Source organism: Lissotriton helveticus, chromosome 3_1 (genome assembly GCF_964261635.1).
Source record: "Lissotriton helveticus chromosome 3_1, aLisHel1.1, whole genome shotgun sequence".
NCBI lineage: Eukaryota > Metazoa > Chordata > Amphibia > Caudata > Salamandridae > Lissotriton > Lissotriton helveticus.
In genome coordinates, this window is record NC_136061.1 from 1,451,611,996 (window position 1) to 1,451,634,508 (window position 22,513).

General features: G+C 42.2%; 1 long non-coding RNA gene across 1 annotated transcript in view; it reads left to right on the forward strand.

Moving 5' to 3' along the window:
* Positions 1 to 15,885, forward strand: part of LOC144824999 (uncharacterized) — an 873,331-nt gene extending 857,446 nt beyond the window's left edge. Inside the window, exon 3 of the long non-coding RNA XR_013609233.1 lies at positions 15,253 to 15,885. This is a non-coding gene — a long non-coding RNA (uncharacterized LOC144824999). The remainder of the gene's footprint in view (positions 1 to 15,252) is intronic.
* The last annotated feature ends 6,628 nt before the right edge of the window (positions 15,886 to 22,513 follow it).

Genomic DNA, 22,513 nt, shown 5'->3' on the forward strand with positions numbered 1-22,513 from the left:
AGGTAGCCACCGCTGCTGAAAAAGAGACAATACTTCCCAAGGCGTATGCTGAGTTTAGAGAAGTGTTTAGTGAAACCAAGGCAGAAATATTACCCCCTCACAGGGATTATGACGGTCAAATAGATCTGATTCCTGGGGCCATTTTACCTTCTTGTAGGGTTTATGCTTTGTCGGACCCTGAGACACAACACTTGCGGGAGTACCTGACCACTATGTTGACATAGGGTTTATTCGTCCTTCACGCTCAACTGCAGCCTCGCCTCTGTTTTTTATTAAAAAAGCGAATGGCGAGTTGAGAACATGCCTGGATTACAGGGGTTTGAACAAGATCACTGTGCGGAATCGCTACCCTCTTCCACTCATCCCAGTCTTGTTGGACCAGGTGAGAGAAGCAGTCATTTATACCCGACTAGACTTGAGAGGGGCTTATCACCTGGTCCGGATACGAGAGGGCGATGAGTGGAAGACGGCTTTTAAAACACATTACGGCCTGTTTGAATACCTAGTGATGCCATTTGGGCTTTGTAATGCCCCTGCGGCTTTTCAATTCTTCTTGAATGATGTGTTGAAGAGTTATGTTGACAATTTCGTGGTTGTCTATATAGATGATATTTTGATATACTCTCAAGACACCGAAAGCCATGGTAGTCATGTAACTCAGGTATTGCAGAAATTGCAAGAAAACTGATTGTTCTGCAAGTTGAACAAATGTGAATTCCATGTGCAACAAGTAGAGTTTTTGGGTGTGATATTGAGTCCCTCTGGGTTGTGTATGGCTGAAAGGAAAGTGTTGGCGGTGCAAGAATGGCCTACCCCAAAGAATGTAAGAGAGGTGCAGTGCTTTCTTGGATTTTCGAACTATTATAGGAGGTTCATTGCTCACTTCTCACAGCTGGTTTCCCCCTTAACCCGTGTGCTAAGAAAGGGGCTTCCTTTCTGTTGGACTCAAGAAACAACGAGCGCTTTTGAATACCTCAAAAAGGCGTTCACATCGGCACCCATCCTTCAACATCCTCAGACTGAGGTGCCTTTCGTGATGGAAGCGGACGCCTCCGACCTTGCTGTTGGGGCTGTGCTCTCTCAGCGTGATTGCCTTTCAGGACAGCTGCACCCAGTGGCTTTTCTGTCCAAAAAATTGAGTCCAGCCGAACTGAACTATACGGTGGCCGAAAAAGAGTTACTAGCCATCAAGAAAGCATTTGAGGAGTGGCGGCATTACTTATGGGGGGCCAAACACCCGGTCACGGTTTACACCGACCACCGTAATCTACAATATATGAAGACCGCCCGACATCTCACACAACGTCAAATGCGATGGATGCTCTTCTTCGCAGAGTTCGACTTTGTAATAACATTCAGACCAGGGTCAGACAACAGAAACGCGGATGCTCTATCCAGACAGGAGGATGTACTAGAGACACGAACCTCCACTCCTGAAGCCATCATTTCACCTGAGAAAGTGATGTGTTCCCTCACCATGGAGAACTTTCTAGACGAGGTAAAAAACTAGAAAGACCTGGAAGGGTGGAAACGATGGGCCAGTTTCTGTACATCAAGGATTCTCAAACACGGACTACCCATCTATGACAACAAGTTGTATCTTCCCTCCCTAGAGATCAGATTAAAGGCGTTTAACTGGTGTCACGACTCAGTGTTGGCTGGACATTCTGGAGGGAAAAAGACACTACAGCTCATGCAAAGACAGTTCTGGTGGGAACACATGAAGGACGATATAGGCCTGTGGATTAAACGGTGTGATGTTTGTGCTCGAGCCAAAGGAGAGAATTGCAGAGCCAAGGGCAAACTGGTTGCCCTGCCTACCCCCACGCAACCATGGCACACGATAAGTCTGGACTTTGTGGTGGGCCTGCCAAGAGACCAAGGTTGCGAAGCCATCATGGTGGTGGTAGACAGTCTTACAAAGATGGGACATTTCATCCCCTGCAAAAACCTGCCCACAGCAGGACAAACCGCTCAGTTGTTGCTGTCACAGGTTGTGAAATTGCATGGGCTTCCCAGAGTTATTGTTTCAGATCGTGGACCACAATTCGTAGCCAGGTTCTGGAAAATGTGGTGCAAGGCTCTCCGGATCGAGGCAGCCACATCAACGAGTTTCCATCCACAGACGGACGGCCAGAAGGAAAGGCTAAATCAGACGCTTAAGACCTATCTCCGATATTATGCGAAAGAAGCTGGCGAATCATGGGTCGCTATGTTGTGGTTAGCGGAGTTGTCATACAACAATTCATGGCATAGCTCTATCAAGGATTCCCCTTTCCGGGCCAATCATGGTTTCCATGCCAAAGTTCTTCCCCTGACGGTTCCCTGTGACGTTACCGATCAACCCACTGTGGCGATTCTGATCGAACGCTTGCAACCCTTGCATGTCAAAATACGTCGCAACCTGGGCATCGCTAAGCGGCTGTACAAGACTTGGGCGGATCGCAAGCGCCAGGACGGACCTACCTACAAGGCCGGGGATCGAGTGTGGTTGTCCACAAGGAACATTAGCTTCCGCTACCGTAGCATTTTTCATCCCCTGCTCATCGGTCCTTTTCTGTGGAGCGCTCTATGGGCTCTGTGGCGTACAAATTGAAGTTGCCTGCTTCCATGCGCTTGCACCCGGTGTTTCATTGCAGTTTGTTGAAACCGGCTGTAGGGGCGGTGAAGCGGGCGGTGCCACCTGTGGTTCGGGATGGGCAGCTGGAGAACGAGGTTCGGAAGGTGTTGGATTCCAAGGTCAGGAGAGGCCGGCTCTGGTATCTCATCTCTTGGAAGGGCTATGGTTCGGAGGACGATTCGTGAGAACCCTCCTCAAATATCCATGCTCCGAGGGCAGTGAGAGCTTTCCATTTGCGCTGTCTGGGTAAGCCTGGGTCTAGGAGGCGCTTGGGAGGAGGGAATACTGTCAGGCACTGACTGGGAGCCAGCAGTGTTCAGAGCGCCTACAATACACTGTCACATATGCACTGGACTACATCTCCCAGAATGCTTGGAGGGGAGGAGCATCATCTATATCACCCAGCAAGACGTGGGCTGAGGTGCGCGTAATCTGCCGTTGTACCTGGTTCTCCAGTATCGAGTCTCACGCTGGTTGCGTGGAGGCTCTCTCTCATCTAGGATCCAGCTGTGCTGTGTGTTCCTCGCCGGACCTTTCTTGCGCGCTGTGGTAAGCGCTGTTTCTCTGCCTCTGGATGTGTTCCTTCGGGTGCTGCTGGGAGCGCCGTGCAAAAGACACACACACACACACGGAAAGGAAGGGGTGCTTGTTTTCCTTTCCCACCGTGTTTGAAAACAGTCCTTGTTGGTGTTGATTTCCTCGCGCTGAGGGAAGCGCTTATCAACACATCTGTGTAGCCTTGCAGCCTGGAATCACGCTGGGGGAAGTACTGATCAGTTTCTCATTTGAAAGGAAGCGCTTTGTTTTTTGGAGTTTCCTTTTTTCTTTAATAAGACTATTCTTCTACTGTTGGGGAGAGACTGCTTGACTAATTGCACAATAGGAGCTGGGAGCTTCTATGTCCCGCGCTACAGGAAGCGCCTGTTGGTTTTGTTGTTTTCTGCACTCGAGGAGTAATTCCACTCCTTCATATGGACCCTGAGTTTATTGGTTTTTTTGCCTCATTCAAACTCGTACTCTGGAGCAGTAGAGTACATATCCTTGGGCTCATTTATATCTCGTTCATGGATGGGAAGGAAGCCCTATTCTGGGAGCTGTTTTTTCAGTTGTAATCTGGATGAGTGGTTGAGGGGAAGGCTCAAAGTCAGATGCTGATATCCCACAATAGTTGAAGTAAAGCTACCGAATTCTGCGGCCAGTGGACAGGTACCAGTGAGCTTTAGTGAGATCATATGAGAGTAGTAAGCTGTGACAGGATATGTATTAAAACTGTATTCTTTTGTTACAGGTCTCCCACTTCCCACTGGTCCTTCACTCATCCATTTTTTCCCTCGCCTGACTACCTTACTACTCTGAGTCGGTTATATCCAGAGTTGGGGAAGTCTGGAGGTGGACCCCTTTTGGCATCACATGAAAACAGAGGAGTGGCGTTGACGCTGACAGGTTGGGCCAGGAGTCCGGGCGGCGGGCGGTGTCCTGGCGTGGACGGGCGCAGACGGCCTTGCTTTTGGCGTGCCTTCGGCGAGCCGCAGGCGTGCCGCTGCGCGCGTCCGCGCTGGGGGTGGGAATAAGTAGGCAAGAGGGGCAGGCCGCTATGCTGACATTGCCTGGTGCTCTGCAGCTTCCTGTCCCTCAACTCAACCTGGACAAGCCGTGGCGGACCGGGGACACAGCAGAGGGATCCCAGAGAAAGGTAAGACAGTAGGCGGTCGTAATCACCGCTGTGCAATAATTATTTCAACAATAAGTGAGTTTTAAAAATAGCCGCAATTAAAACAACATTAAACAAAGTACAAATCTCCGAGGGAAGAGCAATCACATCGCAGAGCGTCAGGAATTCTCCCTTAATTCACAAGCCCCCACAGCGCTAGCGAGCAGAAAATCCTTAACAGCAAGAATGCCGTTTGTGCATCAAATGTCCGTGTGCCCTGTATTATATAGGAAAAACCACACAAGAGATAAAGAAGAGAATTATACAACATCAGTCAAGAATAAGATGCAAAATTGAAACAGCCCCTCTGGTTGAACACTACTTGCACAAACAACACTCTCCATGTGAGATGCAATGGTTTGTTTTAGAAAGTGTTAAACAGTCAAAACGAAGATGTGATATTTATCGCTTGCTTACACAGAAAGAAAACAGGTGGATTTGGTCAGCTAACACTGCTGCCAAGGGACTAAATTCCTTTGTTGAATGGCAAGTCCTACCAACTCTTCGCTGAAGTTTCTGTTTGAATTACTGTTTCATCAGGTTTATGTTCTGTTTGTTCCTAGACCATGGAACTTGGTTGCTTCCTATTTTTCATAATGTATTGATTAGATTGAGGGCCAACCCTTCTGTATAAATCCTGATGTTGTTTGTATATTTTACAATACTGACATGCTGATTGTGAGGCAATTCCTCTAAATATATATATTTTTTAAAAACTTCTGGAATGATTTTCCTTACTCCCTGATTTAGTTGCCGGACCTCCAATGTTCCATCCATGGAGAGTCAGGTCTTATTCTTTAATTCTTTAATTCTTTAATTCTTTAATGCGTTAATCCCAGATGACCGTCACAACGTTGTATGGTTGACTATGTGACCGCTACGTTGTTGGACTTGCCTGACCTCCAATGCTAACCCTATGTAGAGTCAGGCTCTATTTGTTGACCCAATATGGCCGCCACGACGCTGCACGTCTAATCACGTGACCACTATCTAGAGCTTTGTATGCCGGGTAAATGCTTCAATCAGATCGCGGTTTCCTGACAGTAGCTGGATATCGAGTGGTGATTTATTCCCTCATAAGTAAGTTCTGTCCCCCAAACTAATTCTGATATTCACCACTTTTAGTCTGTAGTACAAGTGCCTTAATGGTTCTTCGTGGTTCTGTTTCTATACAGATACAACGAAACTGGTTCAATTGTGTTACGAGATGTCCCTCAATTAAGCGCCAAATTTAAAGAGGCTAAAGGTACGATTTTTATATTTTGCGGTCATTCCTGGGGAGGCTTAACTTATACAATTCTGTGGTTATTCCTGTGTACGCTTGATATATACAAATCGGACAGTTTTGAGATTTAATGTTGGTTCATTTCATTTCAGATAGGATTGGTGATACCTTCAATGGTTTTCTGTGAGTATTCTTTCTGATTTGTTTTCTCACGTTGTCCCTAGAGGTGTGGGTGCATGTCGTTTTGGGACATGACCACCATATATATAGTTGTAAATAAGATATTTTAGTCCTTTGGCACTTTTATTTATACATCTGTGTTCACCATTTGGTTTGGTGTGGGCAGTCGATCTAGACTATGCTATCAAGAGTGTTTACATTTAGAGTTTTGATTCTATGTACATTGTTTTGTAATAGGTCCATGGTGCAACACATGTCCTGATGATGGTCTCGATGAACAGTACTATATAAGACCGAAACGTCGACGCAACAACACTTTTTTTGTAAATAGTATCAGCATTGACTGAATTGTAATTTTGTATATATCTTTGCAAAATTATTGTATATATGGGAGATATGTAAATACTATCCATATCCAATACAAAAGTGTCATATGGTACTGAATATTTTGAGAAACTGTGGAAGCAGTATACCATTTTGTTGCCAAAAGTGGATTGATATATGATGTATATACATATTCTTATGATTTGAGATGAATATGATTGAATAAAAGTAATTGATATACTGTATGTATTCCTCTTGAACATTATATAATATAATTCATGCTCACTACAGTGACAAAAATGTTACAACTGTGAAGTTAATTCTGAATAATTCGCCTAAGGAACATATCTTTTGTGTATTGAACACACCCAGTTCCTTGGGAATATTGGGTCGCCCTATTGAATGTTGATAAGTAGTATACTACATTCACCTCAGCTGTTTGTGTTATGTATTGTTTGTAATAAAAACTTAATAAAAAAATTACAAATAAAAATTGTTCTGCATACACAACAAGAAAAGAGACCCAGCGGTGGCCATGGTACATTTTACAATCCTCCCACTCTTAACAGATGTGCTCCCTTTGACATAACTGTCATTGAGACGTGGATCAGAGAATGACTTTGAGCCATCTCAAATTAAATGCTTCTGAAAGGGAGATACTCACATGTGGCAATTTGGAAAAATTATGACCTACTCGCCGCCTAGCCTGACAATCTGGGACCACCGCCTAAAGTATCAAAGGAAGTAAGAAACCTCAGATTTACCATGTATTCAAAGCTATAAATGAATGTCCAAGTGGACAAACTAGCAGAGTCAAGCTTAGTTACCATAAAATCTCTGTGACACATCTTCCCCACCTGGGATTTCCACTCAAGGTCCATGCTGCTATCTCTCTTGTTCTGTCTAAACTCTATTACTCCCATAGCCTCGACTATGGAACTTATTTAACAACTATAAAAAGACTTCAACAGATTCAGAACTCTGCTGCCAGATTATCTTACACATAAAGCTACAAGCCCACATCTCACCTGCCTTTAAGGCCCTACATTGGTTACAGTTTGCCAGAAGATCCACAGTCAAGCTGCTTTTTATCACTAACAAAGCGATACATTGAACAGGACAGCTCTTCAACAGGAAAAGAAATCACCATCTCCAATGCACTATCCTGTATCTCACCCTTTACCTCTCTCAATATATCCTCTACTTCCTCTTGCTGACTTATCTCAAACCTCATTCTACTACTCTCTCCAATCGACAACCCTATTTCACAATATACACCTCTCTCAATATATCTTCTGCCTACACTCTCTGACTCAAGTCAAACCGCATTCTACTACTATCATTCCCAAAATAACCTTTTTAGAAATTTCCCTCCTCTACCTCTCCTTGCATCATCTCATAATTATTGTACTATTCAGATCTCCCAAACAAGCCTTCCTAAACCCTTCCCTCTGACTCTTCCGCTCTCGACCTCCTCTTTACTCATTCCAACCCCCCTTCCTACTGCTATCAGCTCCAAAAAATAAAACAAACACTTTCTAGACCCCTCCCTCTTCTGTCCTTCAACTATCCTTTTCAATCCAACTAACAGACTGCCATGTCCACTTCTCAAATTAATTTCATATTTCCCTGGACTCATTCCCCATCAATCCTGTTTGAGTTTCACAGTAGCGTGCTACCCGCTGAAAAGCACCTCATTATGGGTAGCAAGCACTATATAAATGCAAACCCTTCCCTCTTCTATCCCTACATTATATTTTTTCAATCCAAATAACAAACTCCCTTGGCCCCCACTCAAACTAATTTCATATCATCGTATACTAATTCACCACTAATCCTTTTTGGGTTTGGGCGTAGCGTGCAACTTGCCGAAAAAATGATTTGACACTTCGTCAGGGGTAGTAATAACTATACATTGCAATTGTGTTTCATGTAGGAGCTCCTCCTAGTGTTGTTCAGTGCCCCAGCTCATGACAAGCCTCACAGTAGAGAATGAGGGTAAAGAGATGTTGAGCGCTTTTGATGCTATTTCTAACTCAGTCAGGAATGGGTGATTCAACCAGGGCTGCTCTCAAGAAAATGGGAACTTGCAGGCAGCTCTTACCAAGTCTCCTAGAGATGCCAAAGTCATGAGATGAAGAAGTAATTACAAAATAGCACTTGAGATTAGGAGAACTACCATTAGACTGAATTAATCTAGCACACTAATAGCTATTAGCTGAAATAAAGACACCACCGCCTTTTAGAGGGTGGTAAATTTACCTTACTTCGTATAGACTACTTCCATAGTCACCCTGGATAATATCACAGCTAATAGCTGGGTTGACCACTTTAAAGGTATTTATCTTCATACATGACCATTATATCACTGGTTCTTGACAGGCTGGCGATCCCCTATCAATTAGTAACTTTTGAGCACCACAAGGTTGTTCTCAGCGATAATAGCAAGTAGAGGTGGTAAGTCTGTTGGCCCTGACGAGATGCCAAGTGAAATGTTTAAATCAAATGTTGAGCTATGGGTGCATCTATTGAACAAAGTCCTTAAGACTATTGCTAAGTGCCCCTTTTCAATGGACTGAACTGATATTGGTGCCAATTTTAAAAAAAGGGAACAGAGAAGACTGTTAGTCTTGTTGTCCTATATCCCTTTTAGATTTATTTGTGAAGGTTGCAGGGAGCATTTTATAAACTACATTGGAAAATTGGGAGGAGGTTTTAACAGACATGCAATACGGTTTTAGAAATGGCTTAGGTACCATGGAGCAGTTCCTAAATTAATATTTTTTATTGGCAAATACACTTTCGCAAAACAAGGATCGATGCAGATAGCCTTCATGGATTTGATCAGTTCTTTTGATTGCAGCAACCAAATCAAAACTCTAGTCAACAACGTTAAGGGTAGGAACACCTATTGTTTTTTACCTCTGGTAATTGTAGCTAAATGCTTTGAGAAGGGTATAAGTTGGGAGGAACATCGAATGTTCAAAATCATTCAGAAAAGGCCAGGGGTTATACAGGGCAGTGTTTTTAGCACCCTTTTGTAAATTATTTTTGCATTTTAATGAACTGGTGCTCCATCAGGTCAATAATAGAAAGAACATGTCCTGTGTTTGAAACCGCATAATCCCTACCCTGTTGTTCTCCAACGAGGCAGTGTTAATGTCAAGGACTGGCAAAGGTCTCCAAAAGTTACTAGATGCTTTTGCAATTTTTATTGGATGAACTTGACCTAAACATTTGTGATGCAATGTGGCCATAAGGTCCCTAGGACTTGTCCACTGGACATCTTGGTCCAATCAATTGGGAAAACAATTACCTTTTCATATTTGGGGATTCAATTTGATTCCGGTGGGTCCCACAAAGTTTAAAATGGAAACAATATTTTAACTGTACTATTGAGCATGATTTTAGAGTAAAAAACCTCCGAAAGAGATACTTATGGCTTACAAAGCCAAATGTGCAATAAGTGCATGCTACAGAGCAGGTGTGTGTACACCTGTAGACAGTGGGAACCTCCGCCCAGTTGTAACAACTATATATGCCACAGAGAATTCCCCTTTTGCTTTAGAATGCATTATGGATTAAACCTGATTCTACTTTTAATAAGTTGGTTTCACAAGACTGTTGTTCCTTAGATAATGCCATGCAGATCCCTTGGCTAGATTATTTGGATAAGAGCTGTGTGAGGATGCCAAGCCCTAATTCTTCAGCTACCATTGCTCCCTCTGTACCATTCGAAAGAAACAAATTAAAAACCGTATTTTGAATTCTAGTGAAGAGAGATGATGTTAGAGGAAAGCATGCATACCAACTAATATTGATAATTTTGTGCTGCTAATTACTGAAGTTCTGCAATATTCTTTATCAGCAATTACCCTTGCCAAACATAGGTGTATGTTTACACATTTCCCAGTTATTCACTATGGGGCCGATTATGATGCAGCCCGGAAAGACTCCGGGCTGCATCTCGGTTAACCTTCCAACAGCAGCATGACAATGCTGACGGTCGGAAACTAAAACGGCTGGTTATTCTGGCTGACTTCGGACAGACATAAGGTCTTTCCACCCTTGTGATTATGCTGCATGATTTCTGGTAGGGTTTCCATGCTGGCCGTTCCGTCATGGAAATCCTGCAAGAAAGAGTGTTTGGGGGCCCCTAGCAGGATATGTGTACGGCCTCCTGTTGGGGGCTGAAGGGGCCCCCTGACAATCACTGCACCCAGTGACACGTACCTTGAGGTGCGGACCATAGGGTGTATTGATTAACACCACCTGCCATTTCTCTATGGGAGCATATACTACGGTGGGTTTACAGCTGTGATATATGCTCCAATAGGTAAATGTTGGTGTTCGGTCACATCTCATGGGTGAACGGCCAAGCCACCTTACTTTCTGCCTTGGTGGCAATCTCTCTCATCAATGCACCCTATATTACATTTTTTTGATAGTTATAAAAAGAAGTCAGATCATTGTATCTCTGACCACTACAAAAGAATGTTAGCATTAGACGAGTCAGACCTGCACTCACATTTTAGCAACAATTGCATTCGTTTGACATCTATTCATCCACAATATCATTTCTACAGTGTTGGAAATTGGGTTATAGCTGGAGGTGCAAAACACTACTCAAGCAGCAACCACAATCTCTGTCAGAGTGAAACACAAGCAAACCCCAAATTAATCTGTGCTTAACTCTCTGGTAGCTGGACACAAAAGCAATCAGGCTTAAGTAAGAGACAATATGTAAAATATGTATGCAGCACTTCAGACATTAATAAAATGAAATCACAGCACAAGAAAATTCCTCAATAATTTAGAAAAATTGAGTGAATGTTAATTATTTATTGCACACCAAATCAACAGAAATCAAATTAGGAGAACCGGAGATATGCAATTTTAAAGATTTCAGGTAAGTAAAGTGCCTTAAAGCAGAAAGGCCCTCTCACGATTAACTGGTCATGTGAAGCAGGATGAAAGTTACAAGTTCAGGCCAATTGCAATGGAGCATGGGCTGTTTACAAGGCCAAGGTTAGTCCTGATAAAAGAGGTACCTTTAAAGTCAAGCGCAAAGAGTTCCGTTCATGTTGGAAGGGGCAATGAGGAGCAGAAAAAGTGAAGTAGATGGACCTCGATATAGCGCGAAGAGTGATCGGGTCTCACAGACAGTCATTGCAATAGTGTGAAGATCCTTTCAGACATCTCAGACGGTCTTTGCTGGAGCTGTGTGTTGAAGGTCACTGCGAGCTGTTGATGCAATATCATGAAGTGCGTTTTTTGTTCTACCAGGCATCGTTGGTGGTCTCTGTGGTGCAAAGGGTCGGGTTCGCTGGAACTTTGCAGTGACGGTCAGCAAGATCTTGGCACAAACTGGCCCATTTGTATTTGTGAAGACCACACAACTTCATGATTTCTCTTTTTCTTTGCAGAGGAGCTCACCTGATGCCACACAAATGGGTTAAATACGAGTCTGGTGGTCCTCAGACTGCCAGAACAGTGGTGTGGCAGCAGTGCCACATTACGAGCCTAGTGGTCGTACCACCAGGGGACTGACACAGTCCCGCCAATCAAGTTACAACTTTCATCACCACCACTGATTAATGGAGGCCTTTCCTCCATGAAAACAGTGGCGATGAGGAAAGCTGGCCCCCTAGTGCCCCCCGCCATGCCAATGCCCCCCTGTGTGCATGCACACCCAGTTCCAGCACAGAATGAGCTTCACAGTCCATGCAGTGCTGGAACTTCCTTTGATGTTCTATTGTGGTGCCTATTTCATTGTCCTTGCCATGGGAACTGCAAAGGAAGCACCCACCAATGACCAAAAAAGTAATTATAAGGTGAGCAGTTCTCATGCAGGTTTCGGGGTGTGGCAGTGGGGTTGTCCCACCCCCATCATCAAACTCACAATCGCCCCTAAGGGTTCACGACCTGAGGGGCACATATTGAGGGTCAGGAACTCACTCAGGGCTGCGGGGCAGCAGAGTGGTAGTCCTTCTTGCAGAGCAGCACATCAGTACTTCTGAGTCTTCCACAGGTCCAGAGATGTACTGATGAGTTGGGTCTAAGGGTCGAATATTTATACCAGGGGCCCACTTTGAAGTAGGAAAAGGTTCAAGAGGTTTCTACCCACCTTAGTTGTCATGCATCATGTTCCTCCGTGCCCTGGCACCAACTTGTCTGAACACACATATGACTAGTGGCAAATACTTTAAAAGTGTGTTCTGATAGTGCTTTTGCTATGTGCAAGTGTGTTAGGTGACAGCTCGCCACTTGTTAGTTAAACATGAAATACCTTTAAAAAACAAGACACAAGAGGCACTTGGCAAACAGGAACAGTTTGTTTATTTTAACACAGCGGCCGGGATAACAGTTACAGGCACAGGTCTGACCACTGTCTCAATTTACAATTATCCTGTGGCTTTCTTTTATACATTTCATCATAGATAAAAAAGTTTTTTGAAGATCCATATGTAGTAAGGAATGTAAGTTGCTCCCTTTGGAGTCGTAAACCAATTGTCTAATGGGAAATACAGGTGGACCTTGACCTTGCATGGAAACAATGTGGCCAGTGGGTAACATGGTCAGATGCCTGGCATGTGCTGTGTTCTTATTGGCCATATGTTCCTCACTCATGTGGCATCTGACTTTATGGTATTTTAGGAGCGCACACACCCCCTCCCGCCATGTGTGCTTTGTTGGGGCCAATCTCCCGTGATCATTATAATGTTGTTGTCACTATCTGTGGGACTGATCTAAGATATCCTGTCTGTGCCTATGTCTGGCGGCTACGTGCCATTCCACCTGTGAACTATCAATCAATAACTTCGGGCCTAGGTCTCAGAGCTTACCTGACTATGGGCCCTATTAAGATGCCATAAGGAATGACTCTGACCCTCGGTCGGAGCCATCCTTACCACATTGTAATTTCCTGTTTGTAATAATTCACACTTATTATAAACGGCTCAGAGAGCCCGTCCGCCATTCAGAGGGCCTGCAGTAATCCCTCTGCTGGCACTTTCCGGCCAAGGAATTACAATGACAGTGTCCCACTGCCTTTCTATGCTGGCCCTTGCGACACAGAAAGGCATTGGGAAACTGTCTTTAGGGGCCCCAGTAGGGCCCTCATGGGTGCAAGGCCACCAAATGGCAGCCTAGGGGGAACCTATGGTGCCCCCCTCTTGATCAATGCACCTTAAGGGTGCCAGACATGGGTCGCAGGGATAAACTGTACCTCTGCTCTTTGCTATGAGAGCATGCAATCTGTTCAGAATGCAAGCTCCCATAGCAAAGTATAAGAATGCTACTGAACAGGGTTTGTTCGCATCCTAATAGCTGCGCTGGAACTGACGACACGAGGTCATTCGGTTCCATTTCCAGAGCAATGTCGGATGGACTCCGGTCCGTCCAACATCACAATCAGGCCATAGGATTGGCAAGTCAGGGTTGATGTGGAATTCACAATGGGTGATTTTGTTAATAAAGATGCAATTTTGTTCTCATACATGAATGTATCGTTTTCCATATTAGCAGTGACGTTTTCCATATTAACACCCTCATCAAGTCGGAGATGTCCTATCCTGCTAATATCTATGGCCTAGTTTTCGGCTTCCAGACAAGAGATTGAAATTAAAATATTGTGTGACATAAATATTGTGTGACATAAATATTGTGTACAAAATATTGTTATTTCTAACTATTGTGGTATGTTATATCGATGCCAATCATATAAAAAATAGGAGTTGTATTTAATATTGATGTTAAAAATATCAATGTTAAAAATATAATTGTTTTAAATATCGGTTTTAAGTTACAAATAATTTGTGATAAATAATTTTTGTATGTCTTGTTATTTATAGTAAAATCATATAAATATGCAGGTATTTTTTTGTGTGATTTTCTGTGTTGTAAATGAAAGAAAACATAAAATGTGCTTTTATTGTGTGTTAATATTGAGTTTTCAGGAGTGGGATGTTGGGTTTATGGGAAATTAAACAATTGTACATTTTTTATAATATTTCTTAAAAAATTTTATTGAGAAATTTGAAGAAGTTTAGGAGCAGGTTGTTGGATTACAGAGGATAATGGTGAGGAGTAATTGAAATATTGCAACTTTTCAAAATATATTTTTTAAAAATTAAGAATTTAGAAAACTAGATAGAACTTGAAGAAGTGTAGGTGCAGTATGATGGGTTTAAAGGGGATAAGGGTAGGGAGTCAATTTAAAAATGTAACTTTTTTTGTAATTTGGTTTTTTTAAAAAAAATATTGCAAAATACAATGGAATTTGAAGAATTTAAGGAGTGAGATGATGGGTTTATACGGGACAAAGGTGGAGAATATTATGAGATATTTTGCTTGTATAGCATTTTTAATGCAAACTAACTTTGTTTATAGTGGAATGTTGGCTAATAAGGTATCATGTTGGGGATTTTTTTAAATAGTTGATGTTTTTTTACAAATGTTTATATTTTCTTATAATTTGGAAACAATTATTTGCCCCAAAACAGACTGGCTTACACACAATTGTGAAGGAATCATGAAAATCTGTCACTTTTAAGTGCTTTTAACTGTATTTCTGAAGCAAACAACATTTGGGATATGCATTTAATTCCAAATGTAGCAATTAATTCTGATGTGACTAGTCATTTTGGCTTACATTCTCACTCTTGTTTGTGTAGAATCCCAACTTACCAATGTGGAGTTTGGTACACCCACTGTATTATAAGTGCATATGCTATGTCACAAGTAATAGGGCTACCAACACATCAACCACAATAGTGAAGGAGCATCACATCTGACATAATAAATACTAGTGGCCTGTTTGGTAAAATTGTCCCTTATGACAGCAAGGAACTTGATGTATTTGTGTAGTTTAGTCAGCCATGTGGGTACACAGAACAGTCCTTTGATATGAGTGTAACTATCTCTTTAAATATTATCACATTAACTGTTAAACCAACTATTTATGTAATGAGTAAAAAAGTATGTGCTAGAAATTTTTTAAGGAAAGAAGAGTTTAGGGGATTCCAGGCCACAAGTCATTTGGTTCAACGTTTTGAGACACTGGCATTTGTGTTCATTTTCATTGTTTATTCCTGATTGTGTTTTTGAAAATGTATTTTCAAAAAGATTGCTTTGTAATGTGTCTAATTTATTATATTTCATTACTCATCCTTTTGTTGTAATCTGTTTTAGGTATCTTCACCATGTCATCTTTGTTTGGACATTTCAAAGTTCTGACATTTGCAGTTAAATGGTGGTGTTTCAAAGTAAAAAGGGACCATAGGTTTTTCCTGTGGAAGACACACACAGACATTGTCTGTACTGAGACCACTTGCACAGTGAATAAATGGAAGTTTTTAAGATTGCCTTTCAGTTATTTTCTATTGAATGGTGGCATCAAGCCAATATGTGCTGTTTGATTTGCTCTAACCACATGTGGTAGTCAACCAAAAGCATAGTCATCCCCCTTCACATTGACCAAATACACATGTTGTGTTAAATGTGTGAATATGTTGATGTGTCTCATCATTGTAGAAAGAACTTATTGTAGCACACTACTTAAAGTTAGTTGTGACAGTCCCCCCAGATACTGCAACAGTATATTGAACTGATCCTATGCCCACAAAATTGAGTACTGTCAGGATTTAGGACTATTGGTGTTATTGTTGTGCAATGAGGATTGTCTTCAGCTGATGATATAACCCGATTGCATGTTGCTATTTGATTATATTAACTTCTTCCAAGGTGGCAAGGTGCAGAAGTGAAAATGTAAAAATGGCACTGATTATTTGTCTTATATATGGTTAGTTATGTTCAATAAACATTTGATAGAACCTCTGTTTCAAATTTAACGAAATAGTAGTTGGTTGTTTTTTGGTATTTGTATTATGTTGTTATGGTAGAAATTAGTGAGAAACATTACTTAATCCTTTGATTGTTTATATTATGAAATTTATGATGGAAGAAAAAACTATTGAACGAATAAAGAAAATAGCTACACCAGTCTTTGACTTTTTTTGTTTTGCTTTCATTAAACAAAAGCAAATAAAATAAAAGTGGATGTAAACCAAAAAACAAACAAAATAAGAAAAAGTCAGTCATGGAGAAGGAAACCATAATTGTGGGGCCAAAGTTGCTTAAAGTCCAATGTCCGATATACAACTGACCACAAAAGGTAAAAGAGACCAGTAACTAGTCTACAGAGTGAATGGTAGGTACACATTGGAGGAAATTAGGTATGGTGTCTCTTGGTGGTGGTGGGGGTCTTGCCATCCTCTCCTGGTGGTCTAGATAAACGTGTGCTCCTGCAGGGGGGTAGTGGATCCATAGTTGCAGGCACTAAGGTGGGCGCTGCTGTTGCCTCTTGTGACATGGCCTCCATTTCTGAGGCAGACGAAGGAGGCCCAAATGTAATCGGATCACAGAAAGGGGAAGATGGTGCAGAAAAGCCCTGCACATATGAATGTAAATGCCCTGCAGCACTGACTCGGGGAGCCGAAATTAGACTTCTGTCTCTCCATCTGAATATTGTGCTTCCTCTGCAATGGCTTCATATCCAGGAGTTAGATGATGGTGGCCTGGGTGACAGTGACCCCAGCTGCCTCACTATGCTGGCCCACAGAATCCCTCCCATTACCCCTACCCCCACTAGCATGTGGCTTTGAGCCGGTGTGTCTCATCCCACTTGGAACAGGCTGAACTGCAGGACGTGGTGGTTCTGTCTCACCACCAGCCATGACTGAGGGGCACAATATATGTGTTATGTTGCTTTGGACAATGGAAGTGGAGGTATCTGTGTTCTGAGGTTTTACAACAGCTGGGATCTATTTGTAGGTGTGGGCCAATGGAGACTCACTGGAGCCATCTGCCTAGGCAGACCAGATGATCAAGGCCACTCTTCTTCATCTGGGCTTTCAGGAGTGGAGTGCCTCCTGGAGACTTGATCCTGGGCTGGAGTGGAGGTATCCTGAAACATAGATATTTGGCCATATGCTCTGACTGTTGGACCTATAATGTATGTAACAAAAATAAAATTTCGTAAAAGTGTCGATTACACATCCAATGAGTTATAAGCATATATAATGAAGCAACCTAAAAGGAAAAAGGAATAGAATATCATGATTAGACCTTTCAGCTGAAATTTAATTTGTTACAAAAAACAGTTTATGTTTCATGCAAAACTACTTCAAATAACCAGGTAAGAAGATGTCCTGAAATGAAAAAAAAAATACCTTAGTATGTATACATGAAATGCACCAATCATTCAACACAATACAGTAGAGAGGAGAAATGTGAAAATAACTATTCCAAGCTCTAGCAGGCAAAAAAACAGGCATTTACACAACTTTAGATGTTGAGTATTAGTAATCATATAAACAGTACAGAGTTCAGCTTTCATATATGTCAATATTTCAGCATACAATTTTACAAGCCTTACATTTTTATGGTAAAAAATGCTGATTTGTGAAACTAATGACATCAATCCAATTACATGACAAGAAAAGGACAACATGCAACATTCAGCACAGTCAATGTTCAAAAGAGAGCATTAAATAGAGAGTGATCAATAAATTACACTTTACCATAGGGGAAAATATGGTAGAAAAGGGAGAATGAGCAAAATTAAATGAAAAGATTATTATCACAAAACTGAGACAAGGCATCATGGTAGTTATAGTTATTTCAATGAAACATTCACAACAGTGCAAGAGTACAGGCCTTTAATATGCAAACCACATATATGTTATTTGCTATTTGGAGTACAAACACAAGCACCATAACATTATGTGAAAAGTGATGGCTAGTGAAATCTATTATCTTAAATACAACTCAATACATTCGAACAAACAAGCAAACAAAATGTTAGTGATATATTTATGTTTCTATGTAAATAAAGTGTGCAGAACACATTAGCAAGAGTAAACTTGAATAGCAAACAGGGCATTTAGGTTTATTGACACATAGAAAAGTGTAACTTAACATTCTCCATTCCACCTGGGATTCCCAAAAATTACAGGGATTATGGCATTACATCACATCGCATATATTCAGAAAGAAATTTTAACTCCAGATGTACTGTTCGGGTAATTCTTGAAGAAGGGTGGCATTTCAGGTAGATTATTTATGTGAGCGGACCGTCGGGTAATTATTGAGTGCAAAACTACAAACCTGAATGCCAGCAGCAGTATTTAGAACCTGAGCAGCAGTTCCTTTATTGTGATTGTTAAGTAAACATTTCAGATAGATTTTTGTACCTTAGTGAACCATTCAGGTAATTTTTGAGTGCAAAACTACCTATCTGAATGCAAGCAGCAGTTTTTTAATGTAAGCAACCCGAAATGAGCTCAAAATTAAATTCTCAACTTGAATATTTACCCCAAAGAATCGTTCAGGTAATTTTTGGAGTATGAGATGTATTTCGGATAACTAAGCACAATTTTGCAGAATTTTGACAACGTTTCACATAATTGCACTACAGCAAATTATGCGAGTCTTGAACACCTCTATTAAATATATCTTTGGACTTTAAATTTTGGCCCTGCATTGTGCCCAACTCTAAACCATGTTCATGTTCTAAAATGCACAGGTTTGCTCCTGAAGGCTTTTGCTTGTGTATACAATTCAATTATACGTTTTCGGATGGCTATGTTAGGAAATAGGCACTTAAGTGTGAGTCTATATTTTACTTTGTCACCTGCTCCAGTCACCAAGCAGGCCACAAGAAGTTAATATTAGGCAGCTGTTTAAAGGATAGATTCATTTCTGTTCTTCAGCAAGAGCAAGCACCCTTCTGCCAGTCTCAACCGGCATGAATCGCGGGTGGGGGGACGGGAGATCTCGCGGGGAGGGGGTGGGGCGTTAATTTAATAAAATAAAAAATGTGCCTCCGGTCCCGGGCTTCCGCGTCGTGCCACCTGCTCTCTCTGCTAACAGGAAGCAGAAGCAGGCAGCCTCCCTCTCTACCTCATAACCAATCACAACGCTGCAATGGCAGCATTGTGATTAGCTAGGATGCCCTCCTAACAGGTGTGTAAGGGGAGATGCCTTACAGGCGTCTAGGAGCAGCCTGCATGAAGAAAACGGAGAGTGCTATGACTGGTTTGGTCGGCCCTAGGGCTGACCACACAGTCAGAGCCCATAACATTGGGCTAGCCAGTCCTCCCCTACCCGCCTGCCCGCCCTCAACCAGGCATATCCTTCTTCGGCTTTCTCGCAGTGCGAGAAGCAAAAACGTAAAATAGTATTTGTACCATTTTACATTTCTACTTCTCGCACTGCGAGAAAGCAGTGGGGCGATGCTTCGACACCAATGTGGAGGAGCCACCCCTGCCTTCTGCTATCGAAATGCACTCCATCTCTGCGTCTATTTATGTGGAAATTGTAATACAAAAAGCACCATTGCCCCCAGGTATTTCTCAAACTTTATTTGACAAAGTAGCCCCATAAACCACATGCCTGGATGACGCTGTATTCACTCATTCTGTCCCCTTTGGAGCAGGTATTTAAACCACATTGCTATCGACCTTCACCAGTCACAATTGCTCCTGGATTCACCTATTACCAGGCCCAAAATATCAGTGGTGCAAGCACTCTGCTCCTTTGCTGCCCTAACTCATATCTCAGCTCTTCAAGCCATCACCAGGGTCCCCTTCCAAAAGATCTTAGATTAGTGCTTCCTTGACTTCGAGTATTGACGACATATCGCCCCACATTTCCTTACCATACGATATGCCTTCAACTGCCGTTTAGTACGCTTGCAAAGTATTTATGACATGAAATGAATCCACATCTGCCTATTGGGATGAGGTGGTACTGGGACAGCAAGGGAGAATCCAGTATTTACTTTGTAAAGATACTAAAGTATTTACACCATTCTATATAGATGATGTTGTTATTTATAACATCCGTTCAAAGTGAGTACTGATAGATCGGAAGAAATGACAAAGGATTGTGTTGAAGCCCATGGTCACAAGGCAAAAATGAATAAGACCGAGATTCCTTTTTGAAAGTTTTAACGTCTCAATTATGATAAATTGCTCAGGAAAAAACATTTATTTCTTAAGAACCTGTAAAAGTAGATCCTTCATTAATTATATCAACCGATTTCAGATGTAATCATGTCTAAAATCTGCTTTACCTCTCGTTATTATTACTGATTTCTAAATAATTTTGAGTCAAAAATCTGGGTCCTGTTTGAGATGGAAGAGGACATTGGTGACTGAAAATTTGGGAACACATCTCAGATCAGATAATACAGACCGAAATTATGTAATCATTAATGATCAAAAAAAAAAATGCAAATAACTCTTGGCTAGGGCTACAAATGTATGACAAATAACGGCGTCCACCATTCTACTGCATTTTCCTACCAGCTCGAATGGTGTGTGTGTGTGGGGATGGTGTAAGGGGAGTTGGGGTTGAATCTGCCCATGATGTAGTAAGGAGTCCTACATACATTGCACAAAGGACTGCAACCTGAAGGGTATTCCAAAGGATCTGGTTTATGATATTAGCGCAAGTAGAGCAGACGAACCACTTATGTTTTCATGGGCCTTTTATTTAATATGATTGCTGTTGGCTGCATTTTGTTTCATTGGCAGTGTGTGCAGACACTCTGCTTCCTAACAGGCCTACTGATGTGTATAAACGGGTTACTCTGCATGTATGTATGTATGATATTGCTCTGCATTCTGTCCATCAATTGTTCTTTTTGCATTTGTCACCCTGAGTGGGACGGGTATGCCCAGCTGTGGGTCCCGTGCTCTCCATGCCACTGAAGTCAAACTGAAGGACAGGGCCCTCTAGGGCCACGCAGGTTGTCTACAACCTCCTGGTATGCCTTCCCAAGAATGAAGAGTCAGTAAGACAGTAGAGAATAAATGGAGAATACAAACTTACTTTATTAGGTATATACTCTGTGGAGGAGCCCAGTCAGGCCTTCACAATTAGATGTCTGCCGAGGGGTACTGGTGCCCCAGGGCACGCTGATACATAATAAACCCTTCTGGAGACTACAGCCATGTCTCTAATGGAAAGTTACTAGTTTGAGCCGGGCATGAACAAAGGAGGTACAGAGAGATGAGCTACCACTTGCCAGATGGGCGCACTATCAGTACTCCAAGGCCACTGTGCCGAGTCTCAGCATCTCATAACGTGGGAGCAGAGCTACACATTTAGATTTGAATGCAGAGAAAGAATATCAGTTTATTAGCAAGTCGGGATACAGCCTTGAAGAGGGGAGAAAATAATAATGAAGTACAGTTTTGCTAAAGCAAGCGAAAACAGAAATAAGGCCCAAGCAGTCTTCTAGTGGTTACGAAATACAAAATGTAGTCACACAAGCTAAGTAAACTGACATGCTGCGAGAATAACTCAGTGGGTTGCAAAATGCGAATACACAGTGTGAATACAATAGCGTCTATTTAGCCATATATTGCTAACCTAACATAACATGTATAAATGCACAACGGGAAGGGGAGTTTCAAATCTAACAAAGCTATCCTGGCTGATGAGGTCTGAAAGCCCGAAAATGGTGCTAGGATGCTTGTTTCCAGTTCAGGGAGGACCTGGCCTGGCAGTTTGGGCTGGACTGTTCCCATTGGGCGCAGGGTCAAGACTGATTTGCATATGGCTGGGTCAAAACTGGAATGGCATGGTGAGCAAAAAAACGATGGATTTAGGCCCAGATCTCTGTCCTGTGGTTAATGTATGCCATTGTTCTGCATTCTGTCCGTCAATTGTTCTTTTTGCATTTGTATTCTGCATATAAAGCATGGATTGCTCAAGGAACACCGGGTCCAAATATGAACCATGGACATCAACTCACTCCAATGGCAATGTGGTCAGAAGTGTAATTACACGACCTTTGAGCACGGACATCATAGCATTGCCCCTTTGTCTGGCTCCTAGCTCCTCGACGCCCTCCTATTTTCTGCTGAGACTAGGAAAACCGTAAACTTCCCGCCAGAGACCTGTTTACTTTCGGTTCCTTCCCCTGCCTTCTAAGGAGACCAGAGGTGACAAGTGGACTACCTGGAGTCCGAAAGACCAAATCGAGGTAGCAGCTGCTAGGAATGGAGCCACTGGTTGACGCCCACGCATAAAGCAGTTTTGATTTACATTATTATTAGAAAGTGCTTTCTTAGATACGCTTGCAAGAATGGTTCTTACCCAACCGGGCTGGTACAATTCCATGTAATTAAAAAGATTTCGCTGGTGTTTTTTTTATTGCGAATTTATTGGTATCTTGGCGGTATTTGTGTACAGTGTTTAATTAGTGGCGCTTCTTCCACACATAATGCCGGTATGGATTAAAGCAGTAGCCTTTCTTACCACATTGCTACAACAAGGTTGTGACGCACCGTCTTCCGAAATAAACTGGGAACGTCGCTGTGCAAGCACTTCATGGATGTACCAACAGCTGGAAAACTGAGCGGGGCCCAGTCTCCCACAC